The sequence below is a fragment of the Pinus tabuliformis genome, chromosome X (assembly GCF_031772625.1).
Source record: "Pinus tabuliformis cultivar Carrire ecotype Pingquan chromosome X, CPIR1, whole genome shotgun sequence".
Classification (NCBI taxonomy): Eukaryota; Viridiplantae; Streptophyta; class Pinopsida; order Pinales; family Pinaceae; genus Pinus; species Pinus tabuliformis.
In genome coordinates, this window is record NC_142308.1 from 1,139,799,121 (window position 1) to 1,139,807,121 (window position 8,001).

Sequence of the window (8,001 nt, forward strand, 5' to 3'; positions counted from 1 at the left end):
TTGACAAAATTCATAACATGCCAAGTGCTGGAAACAAGACATGGCAAGTGGGCATGCCTGCAGCTTAGTGAGGGTGCTTGGCTCATCTCTAAGATGTCTGCCGCTCCGGTGATGTCTCCTATGGGCCCTCTCTCCTGAAGATGTGTCGCTGTGGGTCCCCTCCTCATACTCTGATGAATTTTCTGATGCCATTACTGCTGCTTGTACCCCGAGTTTTATGTTGCCCTCTGAATCCAATGAAACTGATAAATGATCTGAAAATCTGTCACCAAGGGGACAATAAAACAGGGGAGTGTTAGGAGGGGAATGATGAAAAGGGGAATAGGGGTTTAAAGGAGAAATTTATCAGGGATTTGGGAGTGCTTGGGGTATGGTTTTGATGGGGTAGGGTTTGGGATATTTTGATCTATAAGAATAAAGGGGGCAAAAATGGATATGATTACAATGTAGCTAGGGTAACTATTAGGAAAACTTGCTCCAGGAGAATTTAGCTGATAAATATAGGATAGGATCATATTTAGCAATCATGTTACTATAGCAAAACCCTAGCTCTTTTCCCTTCTTTGTGTCATTTTTGTGTTTGCTTAATAAAAATTTGCCTTTGATTTCATAGTCACCAAAACATATTTTTCTTTGAGTTTAAGGATCAATGTTGAAAGGATCTATGGCCACCTCTGCAAATTTGAGAGCCATTTATGAAAATTTGGGAGATTCGGTGCTTTTTTAGGCTCACAGGCCTGTGCGCTGCGCGCTTTTCCCAGTGCGCCACGCGCGGGTATGCGTCGCGCCAGTGCAGTGTTAACACTGTGGCCGGGCTCCCAGTGCGCCGCGCGCCCTGAGTGCGCCGCGCCACCTTGTGTGTGCGCCGCGCACTGTCAAACGACATTCCTTTGCTTGGAAAAATAGGGGAGAGGGCTTTAGGGCATTTTTGGGTGTTTTCTTTAGGAGGCAAGGTGGAATAGAGGTGACTATGATGAGGAGTGAGGGGACAAGGGGGAGGGGAAACAAAACCTTGGTGGTGTCTTCGAATTTGCAACCCCGTTTATCATTTTCTTTAATGAGTATTTTCATGGATGGCCAAGCGTGCTTCAGATACCCTTCAACATCTTAGGAACACCAACCATTGACCAAATTTACAGAGAAGGGGTTTCATTAGAGCCTACCTCTTGCTTGCTAACCTTCAACCGGGATATAGAATGGATTTGCAAGTGTTTTTGAGCTCCTTGGCCCTGTGCGTTGCGCGCCAAGCCCAGTGCGCCGCGCACCCTAAGTGTGTCGCGCCTTTGTCAATTTTTCACTATGGGTTGGCTGCCGGTGCGTCGCGCCCTCCATGTGCGTCGCGTGCCGTGGTGTATGCACCGCGCCACCTAGAAATCTGCCCTCCTTACTCGAATTCCTCCTCCTTAGCTCTCTTTTCTTCAACAATGCCTCTCTCAAGCTTTTCCTTATCACAATGACTTAGTTTTGGGTCAAAACAAATATATATAGGCTTTGAGAGAGTTGGGTTCAATTTTTTCTTCTTTGAAAACCCACTTTATAATGTTTAAGTTTTGCACTTTTTATTGACTTTAAAACACTCTGCTTTTTCCCTTTTTCTTTGAAATTTTGGCTCTCATGATAAAATTTTCGGCATTTCTTTGCGGGGACTGTGTGACTAGGCCTCTGGCTTTGAAATCCATGACTGCATCTGAAAATGTCAACTGTCAATTTTTGGAAAATTTTGTCATAGTTGACCTTGTTTGACTTTTCTTCAAAACAGAGTTTTGAAGAAGAGTCGATGTCTCTTCAGGTGATGATGAAGCTTTCTGAACTGTAGCTATATAAGGTCTCCTTCTGGCCTGCATGGCTCATTCTGGACATGTTTTTTCAAAGACCATATTTATGATTTCCTAGACCCAACAATAAAAATGACTCTGTCTTGTAATATGGCCAGACCTTGACTATCATGAAATTTCAGTGATTATGTACAAAGACCTGAACCAGCAGGGGCCAGAGATGAGGGAAAATGACCAGCATGACTATCTTCGTCAGATCACGGCATGTCCCTAGCGAAATGCAGCTGAGTGGATGGAGCAGGACACCTAAAATTGAAATGCACAAAGAGCTTTGATCTCTGACGGAGGGCTAACCAGACTGACTCTAACAATGACAAAGGCACAGAACTTCGAATGGGTATAGGAGTACAAGAATCTTGGTCAAGTATAGTGGGACAATCGCTTCAGACAAGCTCATTAGTTCAAGTTCTCGGATTGGTAAGAGTATTTGTGTTTTCGAAAGGGTATTGCAGAGATAATGACTCGATCTCTTCACTCACTATCTTGGCATACAACGCATTCATACTCTCATTCATACATGTGATAAGAAATATCTCGGATCTCTATGATCACATAGTAATACACTATATCTCAGATCTCTATGATCACAGTGATATGCTATATCTCGTCTTACATCCCAGATACTGTCATGATCCTGGCATAGATGCAATTATGGTATCGGTGGTGTCTCAATGAGGATATCAATGGTATAGAAATGATCTCAATGCAATAGTGATGAATATTTTTCGTAAGGTGTAGTCATGCTATAGAAATGGTCTAGATTAAGGAGTAGTCATGATGCAACAGTGATCTAGATGAAGGAAAAGTTATGGTACAACTATGATGATGATGATCTCAACAGTGACAAAGAAGAGGATTGATGTCTTGGTCTTGGAGTGGCACAACATGTCAAGGGTCATGGTCTTGGTATTAGTCATTTGGAATCTATATAAGAAGAATTTTGTGTGGGTTATCCTCTCCAAGAAGGAGAGGTTTTGGACCGGGTAGAAAGCCAAACATCTTGTGTTCTTGTCTCTTTGTTTTTGGTAGCTATTTGATGAACTAAGAAGACACACACTAATACTAACAAGTGAATGTTTTTCTAAGAATAAAAAGTTAAAACACCTCACAAATAGTTATCAAGCTAAGAAGAATCTTATTAACTACATCAGCCCTAGATTCTTCAACATAGGTTCCACCTATAGCACAAACCAATGAATCAAATTATTAGAATCCTGTACATACCTTTTAAGTAAAGAAACATGGAAAAATAATGAACTTTAACTGAAAGAGGTAAATTCGAAATATAGTCCATTGGTCCAATCCTTTCAATGATATCAAAAGGCCCACAATATCATGGTACCAACTTGGCACATGACCAAATATTCAAAGAACTTTTCTTGGGTTTGATTCTTAAGTAAACATGTTCCCCTACTTGAAATTTTGTATGCACCCTATGTTGATATACATAGCTTTCTCCTATCCCATGCCACCTTTAGATTATGGTTGATGACATGAATTTCCTACTCCATTTCCATGAGCATGCCATGCCCAATAAGGAACTTGTTCACTTGATCTCTCCAGTTGATAGGAGTATTGCAACTCTTCCCATACAGTGCCTCAAATGGACTATATTTATGGATTCTTGGTATCCATTATTGTATGCAAACTATACAAGTGAAATATACTCCGACCAATTCTTGGGCTAATGCATCACATCCATCCTCAACATGTCCTCGAGGATCATATTTTTCCTCTCTTTTTTCCCATCCGTTTATGAATGATATATTGTATTGAAAGTCAACTTTGTCCCTAATCATACAAACAGTTCCTTCCAAACTTTTGAATTGAACTTAGCATCTCTATTTGAAATAATTTTCTTGGGAATTCCATGCACTCTCACAATGTCCTTTATGAATATTTGTGCCACCACACTAGCCAAGCTGGTGGACTTGACTACAAAATGATCTACCTTGCTTAATATGTCAACTACCAGCATAATTGCATCATGTTGCCTGCAGGTTCTAAGTAAACATGTGATGAAATCCATAGAAACTAACTCCCATTTCCATTTAGGAATGGGATTGGGTTGCAACAATTATGTTGGACTCTTGCATTCATCCTTCACTTGTTGCAATTCTATGCATTTAGCCACAAAATCAACTACTTCTTTCTTAAAATTTGGCCAATAGTATAACTTTTTAATGGTTGTGTGAGTCTTTTGGTATCCTGGGTGGCCTGAATATGGCTTAACATGGAACTTATCATTATTTGGCACAAAAATTTTGTTCTTGAACCTATTTAGGTTGTCATCAGTGAGGGGATATTCCTCATCCCCACCATCTTTTAGTAGCTTTTCTCTCATTTGCTGATATTTTTCATCATGCTATCCTCAATTCTTGACCATTTCTACTAGGTCCATTTTGTAAGAGCTTATGGCTTCCAAGTGATTCACTTGAATCCTCCTACTAAGTGCATCAGCAACCCTGTTCTCTTTTCCTTTGATGTACTTTATCTCAAAGTCAAACTCACTAAGTGTGGCCAACCATCTAGTCTGTCTTGCATTCAAGTTGGGTTGCTCAAACAAATACTTGAGCCCACTATGGTCTTTCATGAGTGTAAATTTCCTGCCAATGAGGTAACGCCTCCTAATATTTAATACATTAATGATGGCATCTAACTATAGATCATGATTCACATAATTTACCTCATGCTCATTTAGTTTTCTTGACTCATAACATACTACCTGTCTTTCCTGCATCAACACTAAACTGAGCTCTTCCTTGTAGGCATCTGTGCACACCACAAAATCCTTGCTAGGATCTATGATCCTCAACATTGGTGCATTTGTGAGAAATTGTTTCAATTTCTCAAAGCTTGCTGCACTTTGAGCTATCCACTTAATTTTCTTTCCTTTTCTGTGCAAGGTTGTGATAGGATGGCCTCTCTTGGGGATATTTCTAATAAATATCTTGTAATAACTTGTTAATCTCATGATTGATTTGATCTCTTTCACATTTTTTGGTGTTGGCCACTCCACCATATCTTTGATATTCTCTGGATCAACTAATATCCCATCCTTGGAGACAATATGCCCCAAATAGTGTATTCGTGATTGGAAGAAATCACACTTGTTGAGATTTTGATAGAGTTTGTCCTCCCTCAGTAACTGTAGTACTACAACCAAAATTATTTTCATTCTCTTTCTCAATCTATGAATACACTAATATTTCATCGATAAATACAATAACAAACTTATCCAAATAAGGCTGCAACACACTGTTCATTAAGCACATGAATGTGGCAGGGGCATTGGTAAGCACAAAGGGTACAACTAGAAACTCATAGTGTCCATACCTTGTCTGAAAACTAGTTTTATGAATGTCCTCCTCCTTGATCCTTACTTGATGATATCCTGGACTCAAGTCAATCTTGGAGACGACTGTTGCTCCTCTCAATTGATCAAAGAGATCATCAATCCTTGGAAATGGGTACATGTTCTTTATGGTCAAATTGTTTAATTGCTTGTAATCAATGCATAATCTAAGGGTCCCATCCTTCTTCCTTACAAATTGATCCGATAATCACCCTATGAGTGACCTCAGTTAAATATTTGTTAAATGAAGGTATTACAGACTCATGTGCTGGTGTGTGTCTATGTTATTTAGGCAACGGATCAATCAGATTGCAAATACACAGACACTTGAAATGGAAAACAGCAGAGAAATATAGGAAGCAAATACAAGAACACAAGAAATTAATAAGGAGTTCACCCTATACTCCAGGGCTATATCTCCGGTCCAGCTCTCAGTGGTGGCCTTCTTTTATTGTGTCTTGAAGTAGAGAATTAAAATGAAGGAGCTCAATATGAGTCTCCTGAAACAGATTTCCTTGGCAGGGTGGTTCTTGGATTCCCCAAGCCACTAGAGTGCACAGACTCTTTTTCTTACTAGCTCTTTGACCTTCCTGGTCTTTAATGGAAGGAGCCCAATGTGGTGCTCAGTCTTGACAGATCCTCTTAGGGATGGCTTGAATCTCTCAAGCTTTCTGGTGCTCGATGCTGCCTATGGTCAGCTCAACCTCCTGTCTTCTTTCTGCTTTTTGCTTCACTGGTTCTTCTCTTTTTGTCTTCTGTCTTTGGTGTTTCATGTCCTTTATGTTCTATGTTTGTGGCTTTAAAGCAAGTCAATCTCATGGCGATTTGATTCCTCTTCCACCTCCGTCAGATCACCTGCTGCAACTACGCTTGGAGTTCCTTGTCTCGGCGTCATCATCAGACTCACAGGGAGTGGCCACTTGTCCTCCTGCAACTACGCCAGCTTGCTTCGTCGATTCGGTTTTTTTTCAGTTATGTCATGGAATGAGTCATTCGCCACCTTAGCAGTCAAAGCAGACCTCAATTTCTTCTAAATCGTGGCTTAATCCCTCGTTAAATCTGGTCTTATCGTCAAGCGCAATATCAACCTTCACATCTGGATCCCCTAGATCCAACACCATCCGCTCATTTCGCACGGTTGACTTGCTCGACCGTTACCGCACGATGAGCGGCGGTTTTCTCTCTCCTCTGCTTGCCATGCGTCAGGCGCTGAGTGGAATCGCTCTGCTTTCACCAAAACTGCATACCGCCCAAGGATGCCCCTGATCAATACTGCCAGTTTTGGAGCGGGTCCCGCCTTTAGTCTTTAGCCTTTTTCCCCACGGGTTTCCCAGCTCCCATGCGACCGAGCGCTCGGGGCCTCTCCTTCTTGAGGGTTTTTGCTCAGTGATGTGTGACTGAGCACTAATTGTGCATCAAAAACTACCTCCTTTTCTCAATCCGAGCTTCCCAGGGGCTCTTTTCGCCTCCTGCACAGTCTCCATGGGCCTCGGTCAGCGTGCTTTGACCGAGGTCCTCGTCATTCCACGCTCACTGCCAACTGCCATTGTTTTTAGAGGTGTTTATGATCGCTGCTCTTAATTCTTTGAAGTCTATCCTGACCTGATACAACCATGGTTCCTTTGATTTTTTTCAAGCATCAACTAAGTGAGGGTACTGTTGTCTCACTTGTCCAATCTCAATCCACTTTGCACTACTCGGATTTGAACCTTTGAGTCCAATTCTGAGGTACTCAACATCTCCTCTGCGCGTTTTCCTCACCTTCCTAGCGAGCATGGTGTCTTCCTGCAATTCATTAAGATATTCAGGTAGCAGGTCATCAATAGAAGGCAACTGACATTGCTTTTCAGGATCCTCAATCATTGAAGGTTCAAACAATCTCAAGAAATCTGCATTTTTGACTGAGTAGATGTACATGTAAGCTGGTAGATCAAGGCAAAAAACATTTTCACCCATCTTCTCAAGTATCCTAAAGGTCCATACCTAATAGGCTTTAGCTTTTTACCTTCACCTTGCATCCTGTCCTTGCTGATATACAGCTGGACCTGGTCACCAACTTGAAAACTATGCTCCATCCGATGCTTGTCATGCCTAGCCTTGTGTTTGGCTTGGCTCTTTTCCAGTTGTTCCTGTACTGCCTGGTGGATCTCTTGGATTTGTTCAATGAACCTAGTTGCCTTTTCCACATCATTGTGTCCATCAACTGTGGTATCTTTACCAAAGACAAAATCGAAAGGAGACCTTGGTGTGAAACCAAAACAGGTCTCAAAAGGAGATCTCTGTGTAGAAGAATGTTTTTATCTATTGTAAGCATGCTGCACATAACACAAGTGTTCATCCCAAAGCTTAGGATGTTTGCTGCAATATCCTCTGAGTAACTGGATCACTGTCTTGTTTACTACTTCTATCTGGCCATCAGTTTGTGGATGAAAAGCTATGCTTTTCTTCAGTTTGGTGTCCATCAATCCCCACAGACTTGACCAAAACTTCCCCACAAATCGGGTGTCTCGATCAGATACAATGGAAGTGGGTAATCCAAAATGAACCCATACATGTTCAAAGAACAGTTTTGCAGTTTGTTCAGCTGTAATCTATTTATTACAAGGTATTAAAATACACATTTTTCTAAACCTATCCACAACAACATATAGATAATCTTGACCTTTCCTACATTTAGGCAATCCTCCAACAAAATCCATGGAAACACTTTCCCAAGGGTGAGAAGGAACTGGTAGTGGAGTGTACAAGCCTAGTTTTCTATTGTTGGGCTTGCTTTGGCACAAATAGTACACCCTCTTACATATCTAGAAA